General features: G+C 45.9%; 1 protein-coding gene across 2 annotated transcripts in view; it reads right to left on the reverse strand.

Moving 5' to 3' along the window:
- Positions 1–16,994, reverse strand: part of LOC116537140 (calcium-activated potassium channel subunit alpha-1-like) — a 529,994-nt gene that overhangs the window by 471,765 nt on the left and 41,235 nt on the right. The window lies entirely within an intron of this gene.

The raw sequence follows: 16,994 nt of genomic DNA on the forward strand, positions 1-16,994 counted from the left end.
ATCTTATATTCATATGTTAAAAATATAATGTTCTATTGGGGTTTTTTTTTTCCAACCATTTAAAGATATAGAACCCATCCTTAGCTCACATACCATACAAAAAGAAGTGGCCGGTAGACTCCTGCTGTGGGCAGTGGAGAGGTTTTGGGAAGTTTTAAATAAAAGAAAGACAAGGTCCAGGTTATGTTTTCAAGAGGCCTCTCTGGTGGCCAGTAAAGAACAAACCAGTGAAGGTGTTATTCCAGAGGCTGGGAGACCCTCAGGAGGCCCTTGAGATGGTTTAGGTGGAAGACAGAAGAGACCCCAGCAAAGGAAATGAGTCACAGAGGCTCCCTGAAGAAAATGATTTCCATCTGACCCATCAGGACAGCGAGGCAGGTGTTCCCAGATGTTTCTTCCATGAACAGTAATTAAATATAAACAAGCATGCTGAGTTTGAATTTGGATAATAGCCCTTCATCCTAGCAAACCAAATTAACACTAATCACTTTCCCGACCCATACATACCCAACAAACTTTCCATAAAATACTATCTTTAATAAAACCAGAAAAGAAACAAAACCCTCAATGTCTACAATAAGATTATAGTGCCTATATAAGAAAATGTCCTTATTTTCAGAAATGCCTACTAAAATCTCTAGGGTTGAAATCCTATGACGTTGGTCATTGACTTTTAACATATTTCAGCACATAAAAAAATGAATGCAGCAAAAAAAGCTCTGATCTCTACTGTCCTCCTCTTGGTCCATGACTTGGAAAACACAGGGCAGGGTCAGCCTGCCCTGGGATCCCACACACACTACCTAGAGGTAGATGTCTCTGGATCCATGTGGCCTATGCATGTGGTAAGGGACCTCTTGCTCCCCCAGAAGAGTCATGCGTGCTTTGCAAAAGAGGTCAGAGTCCCAAGCCATAGGCGGCAGGGGCAGAGACCAAAATCCAGACCTATTTCTGAAGCTGAACCGCTGTTGCAGGTACCTTTGCTCTCCATGATCTTTTGCTAATGGCCCAGAAAGAAGCTGTGAATTGCTGACCCTGCACTCATAAATGCTGGTGTTCATCAAACCCTTTTCATGTGGCCAAATACTTTATATGCATTATTATCTTTCTTAAACGTCACAACAAGCCTATGAGACATATACTACTATTTTCTCCATTTTGAAGATGAGGAAACTGAGGCTTAGAGTACAGCCCGTACAATCATACAGGTCCCACACCTGGGAGGGACGCATGCATGGCTTAATGCTCTGCTATCACCATCATAGAATTCTTCATACGGTTTTTGTTGTTGTTGCTGTTTTGTTTGTTTTGTTTTGTTTTGGAGACAGAGTCTTGCTCTGTCAGTGGCACAATCTCGGCTCACCACAATCTCCACCTCCCAGGTTCAAGCTATTCTCCTGCCTCAGCCTCCCAAGTAGCTAGGACTACAGACACACGCCACCACACCCAGCTAATTTTTGTATTTTTAGTACAGACGGGGTTTCACCATGTTGGCCAGGATGGTCTCGATCTCCTGACCTCATGATCCACCCGCCTCGGCCTCCCAAAGTGCTGGGATTGCAGGCATGAGACACGGCACCTGGTATAATTCTTCATACATTTTATAGGAACCCTACATTTGCACTCTGCACAGGACCCTGCAAGTTATATAGCCAATCTCACTCAAGTCACACAGCTCACTGGTGGTGGCATCGGGGTAATGCAGTCAGTAGGACTCCAGCACCAGCCTGCCATCCATAACAGGGTTAGAAATTTTATGTCAGTGCCTATTTGATTCCAGGCTTATAAAAGCCAAAGCCAGGATAGACACCAGGCTCTGTTTGACACCATTCTGGACTCTTAACCCAGGCAGAACAAAGAGTTGGTGGCCTAGGCCTATCCAGCTGCCGTTCTCAACTCCCTTCCTCCCTCTACTCTCTGCCTCCTTGAGAAGCACTCCTCCTCTCCTGGCCACTTCTGTTTCCTCCACAGTGACCTTGGAATGGTGACTAGAAGTGCTGCAGGAAGGTGGCCTTAGAAGGACACCTGCCCAGCCCAGCCTCACTCTCTGGCTCTCACTGCAGAAACACATGCTCCTCAAAAGGAAGAAAGCTTCAAAGAGCATCTAAGTTTTAGGAAGGGTAGGAGAGCTGGAAGAGAGGCTAATTCTGCCAGCCGTCATCGGTCTCGGATCTCCTGGCGAGAAAGCCTGCTGTAGAGTAAAACCTCTATTTAAAAATTCAGCAAACCAAGAGATATACCCTCAGGGTGTAGCTCTGAGGTTCCACTGTACATATTTTCCAAGGATTGAGAAGACTGGAAATTTCTCCAGCAAGATCAAATGAAATGCATCTCAACCCAGACCCAGCAGGGCAAAAGCGGATTCCATCCCCTGAGGTCACTGACATCATCACTGACATTGAGTCTAGCTCAGGCTCTGGAGCTGGTCAGCCTGGGCTTGAATCCTAGTTCTGATGCTCACTAGCTGATTGGCCTTGGCAAGTTATTTAACCTCTTGTACCTTCACTTCCTCCTCCGTAAAACAGAAATAATGATGCCTGCCTCAGGGTTACCATAAGGCATAAATAATATATGCGGAAGAGGAGCTTAATAATTGCTAGTGATTAATATCGATATGATCATTTTCAAGCTCTGCTTAGGGACCCGAGGAAATCCTCATTCCCTACCTAATACATGTGGGGCTTAAAACCTAGATGGCGGGTTGATAGGTGCAGCAAACCACCATGGCACATGCATACCTATGTAACAAGCCTGCACGTTCTGCGTATGTATCCTGGAACTTAAAGTAAAATTAAAAAAAAAAAAAAAAGAAATGCTTATTCCCCAGGAAGTAGCCCCCACCTTGCCATGCCCTAAATCCGCCTCTCTAGAATCCCTAAGACAAGCAAGAAGTATTGCTTCTTCTTGACCAACTGCAAGGAAGTGCCTGCTTCTCCCGGATACCTACAAGGGCAGCTTACAGAGCCATGCCCCTCAGGGGACTTCTTGACCTTGGTAGTTGAGGCCTTGGCAGAGACACTCAGGTGTTTGCTTCCATATTAGCTTCCAGATGAGACTTTTTAATAGACATGCAACTGGTTGGCTATGGGCACCACCCCAAAGCATGGGGCAAGCCATCAGCCAGGGAGGCCCCAGTTCCTCTGATTCATCTGCACCCACGATGGGCCACCAGCCCCATCTGCCAATGGCAAGGCAAAGCTGATTCAGGCAATGTGAGACTACGTAAGCATCTCTCTTCCCTCCTGCTTCAGTCCACAGCATGCTGTGCCTCCAACCTTCTTTCTGCTACAAACATCACTCACAGGTCCAGGATATCATGATACCACTGTGCCAGGCTCATGAGCAGGGATGCTCTTACCAATCTCTGACTGCTCAGAGCCTGGCCCTTATAGCTCTACTTGTTCTTCCCTGGTCCTGAGCCTTGCTTCTGCTCCTTAGACTCCCAAGCAGGGCTTCTTCCTGGTCAGCCTTACGCTGGTCTGACCACAGCTGGTCCCACCATGAAGCCCATCAGAAATGAGGTCAATGCATCACTGGCCCAGTTTCACAGAAAGAAGGATGGGGAACAAATGGCTGCTGAAATCCAGGTCCTGGTAAATAGAGACTTGATAGAGCATGGGTGGATACCCTCATATAGGGACACAAGTTCAGAAAGCGTATGGCATCTCTGAGTACTAGATGTCATACCAGGAGTGTCTCATCTCAAGAGGAGGCAATGATCATGTGTTTGGCCTTCAGAGCCCATGCTGCTACAATTTTCTAAGATCTGAAATCTGAGTAATACAACAGAAGTCAGCTTCATGACCAAGAGCCTATCCTTGAGGGAAACTGACTCATCCTCCTGAGTGACTTGACTTTCCAGGCAAGCAGAGCAGGATTAAGCTTACTCCTGGGTCTCAGGGTTCCTTCCTGGCCTGGGACAGAGCAGGTAGAGAAGAAATGGTGTTGATTCTTGATGGTTTAGGGGCTTCAACCTTGTCACCTTGTCACCTACCTTTCAGGCCTAGCCTCAACAAGAGAGGACAACAGGGGAGTTTCAACAGGACAGGCCAACACACCCAAACCCACTTTCTAACGGTCTTGGTGCCCAACCCCAAGTCCTGATCACTACTCAGATAGAAAATACAAGGAAATACCTTTTTCAGGTAGGAAAGGAGGTGTAACCCTAAGTACATTAAAAAAGAACCTCCCATTACAGACTACAGGGGGCTGGATTTATCGGGTAAAACAATTAACTTCTCTGTCCTCTTTCATATGTCATGCCTGAGCATGCATGACTAAGGATCTGATTTGGTGGCAATTTGTTGATTTCTTCAATTCTACGCTGGGTTACAAAAACCCCGCAAGCAGGACTTGGGTACCCTGCCAGTCAGCTTTTTAGGGTCAGAGAAACACCATCAGTCCACAGTGCTTTATAACTACCCGACCACCTCGGACAGGGCCTTGGTCCTCACTACCCACTAGTTCTCCCCCAGCAATAAGCACCAACAATACAACATATACATAGGACCTATGGGAAGCCCTTATTTGTCTTTATAGCCACAGAATGTGGTACACTTAAGTTTCTCCATAAATGTTTTTAAAAGAAGAACATGCTCCCTGAAATCCAGTCCACAGGCCATTCAGTCTCTGACAGGTACACCCAAGAGTGAGCTGGGAGAGGGCCTGGCGGTCTGACATCACCTGGAAGGCCGAGGTCTGGCACACTTCTCCAGACCCTAAGAAGTCTCGCAGAGAGCCCAGCACTCAGCTTCACTTAAGGCTCCCACAGCACGCGTTTCCAGCATCACCCCCAGCTCCCTACAGGCAGCCCACACACCTGGCCAAAGGACACAGGGAGCATGCACACCCTGCACTTCCTCTCACTCACGCTGGCCTTTTGCTCCTGTTCTCCTCTTACCCCAGAACAACCTCCCTAGCCTTCTCCAAGCTGCCCCTCAGAACCCAGCTTGATGACTTAAGAATCTCCACAGCAGATCTTTTGTAGTTGGCATACTGAGCTCTGACCACATGCTGGGCAGTCTGCTGGACAACAAGAGTGCCAGGAGGACGCAAACACATGCCGGCTCTCAGGCCACTCTCACTGCTGGGGGAGGGGAGCAGAGAAACAAATGGCTGCAACTAGCTGCACAGGCAGACTGACTGGGGTGAGTCTCAGCTCCACGACACACTAGCCGAGTGACCTGAAGCAAGTCACTTAAAGTGTCTGTTTCCTCTTCCATAATATGAGGACAAGCGTGGTGCTGATTTCATCAGGCTGTTGTCACAGTTGTATGAATTAATATAATTAAACACAACATTGATTGTACTCAAAAATTACTGCAGGAAGAGGAGTGACAGTAACACACAAGGTATATTACTTGGTTTTTGTACCAAGCTCTTATCTGATTGCTTTCACTAGATTGGTGCACGGAGCACATGGCAGGCCCTCAAGAAATGTTTGTTACCCTGCCTTGAACATGCTCAGCACATTACTCAGCTTTTCTGTTCTCGTCACCTCTTCAATACTGTTTGTATAAAAATTAAATATTCTTCAAGGATGAGATCAGACGCCACCTCCCCTAAGTAGTTTTACATGCTTCATGATTCCCAGACCAACAGCTTCCCTGTCCTGTTTTTGGATTTCTCAGGCATCTAAGAACAGGTCCTCACCACCTGTAGTTATAGCCATCCATATAGGTATACCATATGCCCCCATCAGACCACAACTCCTTGAAGACAAAGTCTGAGACTCATGTGTTGTTCTTTGAGGCCAAGCCTCTAGTGACAGAATTAAAAAGCAGTCCTATTTCTGTAGGAGAGCACTCCAAAACTCCTTTCTGAAACCTCTTTCTCATAAGCGCATGAGCCAGAATGGCTTTCCAGAATCTCATTTTTATCAAAAATAGAAACCAATTTGACCACGCACACTTTACATCACAGTGAAATTGAACATCCCAAACTTTCATCAACAGGCACTTTTTTTATCTTTTAAAAAGTACACATTTTATTTATCTTAATTGTTTTCTTTTTATTTGTATTTTTTTATTGCATTTTAGGTTTTGGGGTACATGTGAAGAACATGCAAGATTGTTGCATAGGTACACACATGGCAGTGTGATTTGCTGCCTTCCTCCCCATCACCTATTCTGGCATTTCTCCCCATGCTCTCTCTCCCCAACTCCCCACCCCCCACTGTCCCTCCACTATTTCCCCCCAACAGACCCCAGTGTGTGATGCTCCCTCCATGTGTCCATGTGTTCTCATTGTTCAATACCCGCCTATGAGTGAGAACATGCGGTGTTTGATTTTCTGTTCTTGTGTCAGTTTGCTGAGAATAATGGTTTCCAGGTTCATCCATGTCCCTACAAAGGATACAAATTCATCGTTTTTGATGGCTGCATAATATTCCATGGTGTATATGTGCCACATTTTCCCTGTCCAGTCTATCATCGATGGCCATTTGGGTTGGTTCCAGGTCTTTGCTATTGTAAACAGTGCTGCAATGAACATTCGTGTGCACGTGTCCTTATAATAGAACGATTTATAATCCTTTGGATATACACCCAGTAATGGGATTGCTGGGTCAAATGGAATTTCTATTTCTAGATCCTTGATGAATCGCCACACTGTCTTCCACAATGGTTGAACTAATTTACACTCCCACCAACTGTGTAAAAGTGTTCCTATTTCTCCACATCCTCTCCAGCATCTGTTGTCTCCAGATTTTTTAATGATCACCATTCTAACTTATGTGAGATGGTAACTCAATGCAGTTTTGATTTGCACTTCTCTAACGACCAGTGATGATGAGCATTTTTTCATATGTTTGTTGGCCTCATGTATGTCTTCTTTTGTAAAGTGTCTGTTCATATCCTTTGCCCACTTTTGAATTGGCTTGTTTTTTTCTTGTAAATCTGCTTTAGTTCTTTGTAGATTCTGGATATTGGCGCTTTGTCAGATGGGTAGACTGCAAAAATTTTTTCCGATTCTGCTGGTTGCCGATTCACTCTAATGACTGTTTCTTTTGCTGTGCAGAAGCTGTGGAGTTTGATTAGGTCCCATTTGTCTATTTTGGCTTTTGTTGCCAATGTTTTTGGTGTTCTGGCCATGAAGCCCTTGCCTACGCCTATGTCCCGAATGGTTTTGCCTAGATTTTCTTCTAGAGTTTTTATGGTGTTAGGTCTTATGTTTAAGTCTTTAATCCATCTGGAGTTAATTTTAGTGTAAGGTGTCAGGATGGGGTCCAGTTTCAGCTTTCTGCACATGGCTAGCCAGTTTTCCCAACACCATTTATTAAACAGGGAATCCTTTCCCCATTGCTTGTTTTTGTCAGGTATGTCAAAGATCAAATGGTTGTAGATATGTGGTGCTGCCTCCAAGGCCTCTGTCCTGTTCCATTGGTCTATATCTTGGTTTTGGTACCGGTACCATGCTGTTTTGATTACTATAGCCTTGTAGTATAGTTTAAAGTCTGGTAGTGTGATGCCTCCCACTTTGTTCTTTTTGCTTAGAATTGACTTGGCTATGTGGGCTCTCTTTTAGTTCCATATGAAGTTTAAGGTGGTTTTCAACACTCATTTTCCATCCCCTTTATGTAATAAAGGGTCCCAATGTTCATCCAACATTTTTCTGAAATCAGTATATAACACTCTTCACTTCTGAATCTGATGGGACATCAGTCAGTTTCATAGTCATCACTGGAGAGACTCTGTGCCAGATTTTGTCTTCATTTGTAACACAGGATCACATGGTCACTCTACTCAGCTTTTCCCACCCATGCTCTTAGTTCTGCCGATGATGAAGGGTTAAAAAAATGACTCTAGCACCTGGATGCAGACCATTGCATGTCTGACATCCGTTTCTGTGCTCCATATGAAATGTCCCAGATCCTTCATGGGCAACCATCCACTGTCTGATTTCATAGGAGCATAGAAAACAAGTCCAGTTTCAAGTAGGTAGTAGTTTCTGTTCTATTTCATGAACAAAATAGAGATGTAGAAATGAATCACATGATGTGGGCCCTCATTAGTAGATAGTAAATGTCATTGTTTATTAAAAAGCTAATAATCCATTCAATTTTTTAAATTACACAATAAGACTCTAATATAATAAGTTTGAATAATTAAGCCTAATCTTAATGAAGTGAAATCATGAGGGAAGGAAGAAATTCTAAAATCTTTACTTTTCCCTCCACATAAAACATGTTGATAAGGATCCCACAGGTGAAAGAAGTTTCCATGTGCATATCAGTGGAGTGCTTACTTGTCAAAGCAAGAGCTCACACATAGGCTTAGATGGCTGGAAATCTCTAGGGAAGAACAGAGAACTCGCCTAACTCAACCCTCGCTACTGACTCCTAGCTCTATTTTTACTTGATCTGTTTTTATTGCTGGACTCCACTCTCTTTCCATTACATACAGCCTAAGGATTTTCTACGCCAGAGCTCTGACCAGGACCCAAGTTCATGACCAGGATGGTTGGTCTGTACATCCTGTCTTCTCCCCACTCAATAAAAGGAGAGCATCCTTGTGTTAGAAATAGCTATACCACCCTGGACGCACCTGATCTTGTCTGATCTTGGAAGAGAAGCAGGCGAGGCCCGGTTAATACTTGGATGGAAGAAATAACTTTGTACAACAGTTCTAAAGAAACCATAGTTTGAACTTATGCTTCCTGCCACACAGCCTTCCCGCCATGTGAGGCCTTAGCATCATCTCTGCTTGGAAACTCCACAGCAAGGTTGCACCATCATGCCCTGAAGAAGGCAAGAAGCCTTTTCTCAGGCCACTGAGTACCGGCTTATGTAAACAGGCAGTATAACACAGTAGACAGATATGAAACATTTGCACTTCTCTCCAAGCATTTTAAATGGGAAAGCAAAACTTATTATACAAGCTAAACCCTCTTCTACATTCTTAAGTGTCCAAACAAACTTTTCCCTAGCAGCCTGCACTTCTATGGCTTTGCATTATTGGCATAAGCCAAGAGGGAGGGAAGAGGAGCCTTTCCTCCTAAGCTCAGAGAGATCAAAGTCAAGAGAACAAAGCTAGAGAGTGTGAGGGATTCTGCTTGGTGAGCGTTTCTCAGCAGGGTGGACGTTCTGTGTCTGGGCTGCACGCCCCGAGTGTCCGGTGCTCTGAGGACACCTTCAGCAGAATCTGTAGAAGGTACATGTCAGATCTGCTCCCAATAATAATGCCCTGCTTTGCAAAAGCTGTTTTGCTTTCCCAGATACTTTCATATCTTGTATTGATCAACAAGCAAACACTTATTGAGCGCCTAGCAGATGCAGGCCCCAGGTGGAGATCATCTCACCGATAGCTCATCTCATGGCCCCAGTCTTCAGATGTATATGCTACTCGGAAAACAAAATAAGGCCCAGGTCTGCCTTCAAGATGTTTATAATTTATTTGGAGACACAAGCAAAGAATCCCACAGAAAGATAATACCTCGAAGCACTATTTTAAGTTAGTCTTCCACACACTTTGATCAGACTCATAACCACATTAGGAGCTTATTGAAATCAAAGGGGCCTGGATCACATCTTTGGAGATTCTAATTCCATGGGAATGAAGTCTGGGTCCCTGTATTTTTAACAAGCAGCCACAAGGATTAAAAATTTTAAACAGAAGACACTGCATAAGTGGCAAATGAGACAGTCACTCATACTGGCCAGGGTCAAAGGACTCCAGCAAGGTCAGACATAAAAGACACCCGCAAGGGCAGACTGGAGGCAAAGGGCAAAAAGGCAGAAAGGGGAAAGGCTGGGGATTGACAGGGAGGGGGGATAGCATCCCAAGAAAAAGTGCAATACTCATGTAGGGGACAGCATGCAGAAAACTCTGGATGTTGGAGAAGCCTACCCTGGAGGATTGAGAGATCAAGACAGACAGGTAGGTCTGGAGTCTGGGGCCATAGGACTGGAGTCTGGGCCCTTATGTTTTATCATATCAAAATAAGGAGGGTCATGAATAACAGGTGTTTACTTTAGCCTGGAAGCAAAGGGTGCCTCATGAATGGCAGGGCCGAGAGAGCAGAGAGTTTCAGACAGGGAAGTCCAGTGCTAGGGCTGGGTTGAAACCATCAGGAAGACTGGAAGCTGGACCCAAGGTACTGGTAAGACATTTTAATATCCTGTTCTACCCACACTGCAGATCAATGAACTCAGCAAGATAGATAATATTATCTTCTTTCTGTACAGAGAAAACTAAGCACAAAGTGGCCAAACAGCAAGAGGAAAGCTAGGGAAGCCACAACAGCCATGTGTCTGCACTCATCTTTGACAAATCAATCCAGTGCATTTCAAACCTACTCAACATACATTTATTGAGTGCCTACTATCAGCAAAAAACAAGAAGCAACAAGATAAATGAAGTGCCATTCCTGCCCTCAGGGAGCTCATCTCCCAGTGGAGGAGCTGGCAGACCTTTTCTGTAAAGAACCAGATGGTGACTATTTCAGGCTGTGCAGGCCAGTCAGTTTCTGTAGCAAATGCTCACCTCTGGCATTATAGCACAAACGTGGCCATGCACAATACATGAACAAATGAGCATATCTGTGTTCCAATAAAACTTTATTTACAAAACAGGCAGTGGGCCAGATTTGGCCTGCAGGCTGTAATGTGCTGATTGCTTATCTAGTGGGTAAAACAAACCCCTGCATGACTACTTATAAAACAAGAGAGGTATGTTATAAATAAAATGACTTTGCAGCCCAAAGGAAAGAGAGAGTAATTTAGTCTGGCCATGGAAGACTGGGGAGGTAGCACTTAGTTTTCTAAGTCTCAGTTAAAACAGTGGGGCTGAATCCGAAGCACGTGGAAGGCCCCTCTTGTTCCAGCGTTCACCGACTTGAATAGCAATGCTGCATTCCTGCCCAGAGTCTTCCAACTGCACAAACAACATGCCTCTCCCAAGCTTCCTGGACCTCTCTTCACTTCTACCATGAAGTTTTGAATGGCACTTAAGGAATAAAAATTCCTTAACGATCCTGGAAGTCTAAACACACACACACACGCACACGTGCACGCACTCATGCACTCACTCACACACACACACAGTGTGTGTACACATCCCACCACCGCCTGATGCTAAGTCTAAATTTATTTAAGTTTCTAAAGGTTTTCTCCCTCCTTCCCAGAACCTTTCCCTCCCGAAAAGAATCCAGCTGCTTCTGTACCAGACATTCTAGCAAGACTCAAATATTCTCCCTGAGCAAATGCCCGCCTCAAAAAGAACCTGGAGCCGGGAAGAAAGCAAGGGTGGCCACACACCTCATCTGCCCCGCTGTGCTGGTGCCAGACGAGAAAACAGAAATAGAGCCACAGAGCCCAACAGCAACACCTCACATGGTGCCAGCAGGCAGCCAGCAAGGCCCAGGAAAATAAACACATTAGGGCAGGCTGTGCAGTGCAGGGCACATCCAGGCCTTGGAGTGACTTCATCCAAGCCAGCCAAGGTCAACTCCAGTCTAAGGTTTAGTCAGCCTCCTCTTCCGGGGACTCAGACTCCCCTGGCCAAGATCACTCATGTACCAGGAGGATTGGACAAGGCCGCAACTGAGGCCAGATGCCAGCAGGGCAAAGGCAAGCAAAAGACACCACAGATCACATGAGGTGGCAGCAAGCCAGCTGTGTATAGATTCAAGCCTCAGACCCACCTGTGAAAATCCTACCCCACTCAAGCCTGACCATCTCCTCCAGGAAGCCCTCCTGGCTCTTGCTAATTACCAGCAACCTGTGTCTTCTCTCAACATCTAGAGCAATGCTTCTAAACACAGGGTTGTGAGACTGGCATCATCAATCAGCATCACCTGGGAAGTTGCTGGAACTGTCGTTGGAAGTTCTCAGGCCACACCCTGGACCAAGCAACAGAACTCTGAAGATGGGACCCATTAACTCCTGTTTTAACAATGCCCTCCTTCGTGATTCTAAGGCAGGCTGTGGTTTAGGAGCCACTAATCAGAGTCTAGATTCTAAACCACTAACTGGACACCGGTGTTTCCCACGCATTCCCTGTGCTCCTGGCTTCCCTGGGAATGTGAATGCATTTCAGAGCCTGGAGCTCACATGCCCATCAATCCCCCAGCCCAGGGGGCCACAGCAAGTACTCCTCAGCCAACACCTGTGGAATTTAATTAGCTTGAGCTCAGAACCACCATCAGGTTACAAAATCACAGAACCTGAATGCTGAAAGAGGCTTTAGTGCCCATCCAGCCCAGCTGCCCATCAAGGCTCTGCCAGGACCCAGCTTCTCTGTGTTTCCTTCAGGTCAGGTCAGATGCTCCACTAATGCCCGGGAGTTCACAGCCCCATTCATTCACCCAGCAAATATTGACTGAGCATGGGTGCCAGGCACACACAGATGTTCCTGCACACAAGTGAACCAGACCAACGAGGATCCTTGCTCGGGAGGGAGCAGATATTCCAGTGCCAGGAGAGACCCACTAAATGGTAATAAATAAATAAAACAAAAAATCCATATGCATTAACCATTAAAAAACATCAGACACACCCAAATATAGGAACCTCCTATGAAAATAACTAAACAGCACTCTTCACCAATGTCAAAGTCATAAAAGATAAGAAAAGACAAGTCACAAATTAGAGCACACGAAGAAGACATAGTAGGCACATACAATGTGGGACCCTAGACTGGATCCTGGAAAAGAAAAACAGCATCAGTGCAAAAACTGGTCATATCTGAGGAAGGTTTACAGTTTAACATGCAGTTTTAGAACAACATGAAACTTGTTCTATTCTATAGCGCTGTAAGACGTAAACATTACGGGAAGCTGGCTAACAGGTATACATAACTTCTCTGTACTAATTTGCAAATTTTCTGTATAATATTTTGATGGCGAATCCAGTTGGGAAAGATTGATGAAATAAGAGGTGGGGCGCAGGTTGCCTGCTTAAATAGAGGGGTGACATGTGGACAAGATGATATTTGGACAAGACCCAGAGGCAGGAAAGGGGCCAGCCAGTGGCACCGTCAATGACATGAGGCAAGCTCACTCTTGCCAAGATGTTTACCCACTTGTGCTGTTCTTTTATCCAGATGATTTCTGGCCATGCTTTGAATACTTACGACAATCCTGGGGGCCCCTCACTCTTCTCTTTGGAGGAGGCCTCACAGTCCACAGCTGTGCCCACTGAGGGTACCCTGGTGGCCTGAGGCCCTAGAGCAGACAGTGAGAGAGAGTACCCAAAGGCAGTGGGTTCTGATAAGGACCAAGGTTGAGACCAGGGGCACCTCACCTTCTTTGTTCTGGAATTGCCCTGGTCTCCTTTTCTTGCCAGCAAACCACTTTAGTTCCTACTTCCTCCTCTCTTTGACCCTGTGCCCAAGCTTCTCAGCATGCGAGCTTCTCCTCTAAGCACTGTCCACGTGTGCCCAGAACCTTGAGCAGTGGAGCTCGGAGCAGGGTCGACTGAGTAAGCAGACATGAGTCAGGCGGAACTCCACCTAATGACTAAGGATCAACGTCCCGCCCAAAGTTCCCCTGTCTAGCCCTTCAGAAAGGACAGGAAACCATAATCCAAAGCAAAACAGCCCACTCCCTAGGAATGACGGCCTGCAGTCCTAAGTTCTAGGGACCTCAAACAAGTCTTTCCCCTGCGGGTGCCAGGTCACCATCTCTAAAGTGATACAGTTGGATTAGTTAATCCCCAAGATGCTTTCCAGCTCTAACACTGCAACTGTGCACGGTAATTGCAGCTTCGAAGTACAATGTGGGGTAGTAATGGTAGCAGTGATGAAATCTATGGTAACCTACCCCAAGTGAATCACCAGAATTGCAAGTGGTAATTGTTACTATTAATATAATAATGTCTTAAATTGCAGAGTGCTTTTCCATTTACAAAGCATTTTTATACACATTATCTTGTGTGATCCTCATAAGAACCCAGTGAGAATAGTAGGAAAAATGTTATTTCTTTTGCATAGATGAGGAAACAAAAGTTCAATGGCCATTCAATTAGGAGTGACGGTGCTCAGCCCTGAGCTTAAGACTCAGTGCTTCATCTTCTTTCTGCTGCTTGATGACGTCTTTGCTGCTCCAACAACCCGTGCAACCATCTGTGAATTTGTCTCAGGATTTTGACCAGGTTAGTTCAAGGCATCTGCATGATAAGGAATCCCAGGCATTCCCCTGGAGGGGAGGGGAAAGCATCCAAAGTATACCCAGAGCTGCCTTGGCTCAGTCCATCCACTGGGCTCCTAGGAGCACAGTCCTCACCGAGAAGGGAGGCAGCAGCATTCCCCATTCATCTCCCTGCAGCTCAAAATAGAACAGATGAGATATCACAGCTGATCTCACTGCAGCATCAGATGTTTTAAAATAATTAAATAAAGAGAAATGACAGTGTGAAGAAAAAAGCCCCAATTTGTCAACGTTAGTGTCCCATGCCAGTGATAGAACAGGACAATGGTCAAAGTCAAGGTGAGGGGGCAGCTCCCCCAGAGATGCCAGGTTTACAGCCATTCTGTCCCCGCCATCCAAGTCTTCCTACCAGTAGCAATACTGTCATCCCTCACCATTCAGCTGCAATTTACAAAAGGCAAGAGACAACTTCCTCTCTTGCCGCACTCCAAGATAGAAGAAGCACTCCAGCCAGCCACCAATTTCCCCTCACTAAGCAGCCCTGTTCTCCCATACCCACTACATGCAGAGGGTAACCCAGGCACACCCAGGGTGGGTGCTCTTGTGCCCTGTCGGATGGGGCTGGACAGCATAAGAGCTCTTTGCTCAAGCCCCATCTCCGTACACTTTGTGTCCGTACCTAACTGCCTCCCCTTGCCTACAACGCTTATCTCCTTAGATCTCAGTCTCCATGGTTCTGAGCTGGGAGTTGGAAGCACTCATCTTACTTCCTCATAGTGTTGTCAGTGCTCTGAGGATGGAGTGAGACCATACTTGAGAAGACACTTCAAAAACTGGCAGGTCCTACAGGGCACTAAGAGACCATGGCTAACCAAGCACCTGCTCAGGACTGATGACAATGACACATGGCTGGCCTTTCCCAGCCTCCCTCTGGTTGGAAGGACTGGAAGACCAAGTTCTGGCCAGCAGAATGTGGGCAGAGTATCTAGCCTATAAAGCCTTCCCAAACACGGTCCTCTTCTCTCTTTTTCTCCTCTGTCAGCTAAAGACCCAGAGGAGGACTCTGGGGACCGAGAAAGGGCAGAGCTACAGACACACCCTTCGATTGCGTTACGCAGCTGGAGTTGGGGGTTGTCTGTTACAGCAGCTAGGCCACCTGGACTAGCAAAATGTCCCAGTGGAGCAGCTGCCTAGCAAATCCCACAATGAGGTCGTAAATACAAGTGAATGGATAAAAAGGTTTTAGTGGCCAGGCACAGTGGCTCACGCCTGTAATCCCAGCACTTTGGGAGGCCAAGGTGGGCGAATCACCTGAGGTCAGGAGTTCGAGACCAGCCTGGCCAACATAGTGAGACCCCCATCTCTACTACAAATGCAAAAATTAGCCGGGCATGGTGATGGGCATCTGTAGTCCCAGCTACTTACAAGGCCGAGGCAGGAGAATCACTTGAACCTGGGAGGCAGAGGTTGCAGTGAGCCGAGATCATGCCACTGAACTGAGCCTGGGCAACAGAGCAAGACTCTATCTCAAAAAAAAAAAAAAAGTTTTGGTAGCATGCAACCAAGTTTCCTAATAACTTCTCTACCCAGTAGTAGGATAAAAATAAGACCATATAAAACATGTACCCCAGCAGACGGATTCCGGGGCCCCACAGTTCTGTAACGTCTGTGTTCACCCTATTTGAGGAACAGTCAGGACAGCACACACCGAAGTGCACCCATCTAGTGTTTTGCTGAGCTGCACTTCCTTTTCTCAAACACCTATTAATAGATTTTCACTCCTGACAATAAAGAGGTGTGGATCAACCTCTAACTAGCCAGACAAGTTAGTTTATCCAATCACAGTATCAAATGCCCCCCTAATGTGGACAGGCCACACTGGAAGGGGCCACATCAGAGGCTAATAAGCCACCAGAAAAAAGTAGGGGACAAAGGACCCGAAAGACAATTCACAAACACAAAACAAATAGCTCCTGAACATGTAACGTTCACCCTTACTCATACAAAATAAATTACGTCTCACCCATTAGGCTGGCAAAAATAAAAAACAGTGGCAACACTTCGAATTGCAGATGAAGTGGGGAAAAGGCACTCACTCGTACTATCTGTCGACAGGGACACTGGTTCCTCTCTGGAGATCAATTTCATAATGTCTATTAACTTGTAAAAGGCAAGTCCTTTTTTTTTTTGAGACGGAGTCTCGCTCTGTTGCCAGGCTGGAGTGCAATGGCATGATCTTGGCTCACTGCAACCTCTGCCTCCCGGGTTCAAGCGATTCTCCTGCCTCAGCCTCCCAAGTAGCTGGGATTACAGGCACCCACCACCACACCCAGCTAATTTTTGTATTTTTAGTAGAGACAAGGTTTCACCATCTTGGCCAAAATGGTCTCTATCTCTTGACCTCATGATCCGCCTGCCTCAGCCTGTCAAAAGTGCTGGGATTACAGGTGTGAGCCACCGCACCTGGCCACAAGTCCCTTTTAATTCAGCAATTCTACTTCTATAAATCTACCCAACAGAAATCCTCATACATGCACAGAAAGACTCATACGCAAGATTATTCATTGTTTCAAGTGCAACAGATGGGATGTGGCCTAAATGTCCAACAGTACAAATCACAGAAATATATTTGGCTACTAGATGAAATGCCTACTTTAAAGTTTAGAAGATCCTGCTCCATAACATCCCAGAGGTCAGGGGGTGGGGGAACTGGCAAGCAAGTGCATACCCACCAAGGTTGTACCAGCATTTACATGAGCACAAGAAGGGATGCCATGGGGAAGCATTATCCTTTAGATGCTACAGGAGCACAATTCAATGTTCGACAAGGTGTGAATCTGTATCCATGTGGTTCCTTGGTGGTGCGCTTATTTTAAACATATGGAAAATTAGCCATAATGCAAATAACA

The sequence above is a fragment of the Sapajus apella genome, unplaced genomic scaffold (assembly GCF_009761245.1).
Source record: "Sapajus apella isolate SASKATOON/1434 unplaced genomic scaffold, GSC_monkey_1.0 scaffold107, whole genome shotgun sequence".
Lineage (NCBI taxonomy): Eukaryota > Metazoa > Chordata > Mammalia > Primates > Cebidae > Sapajus > Sapajus apella.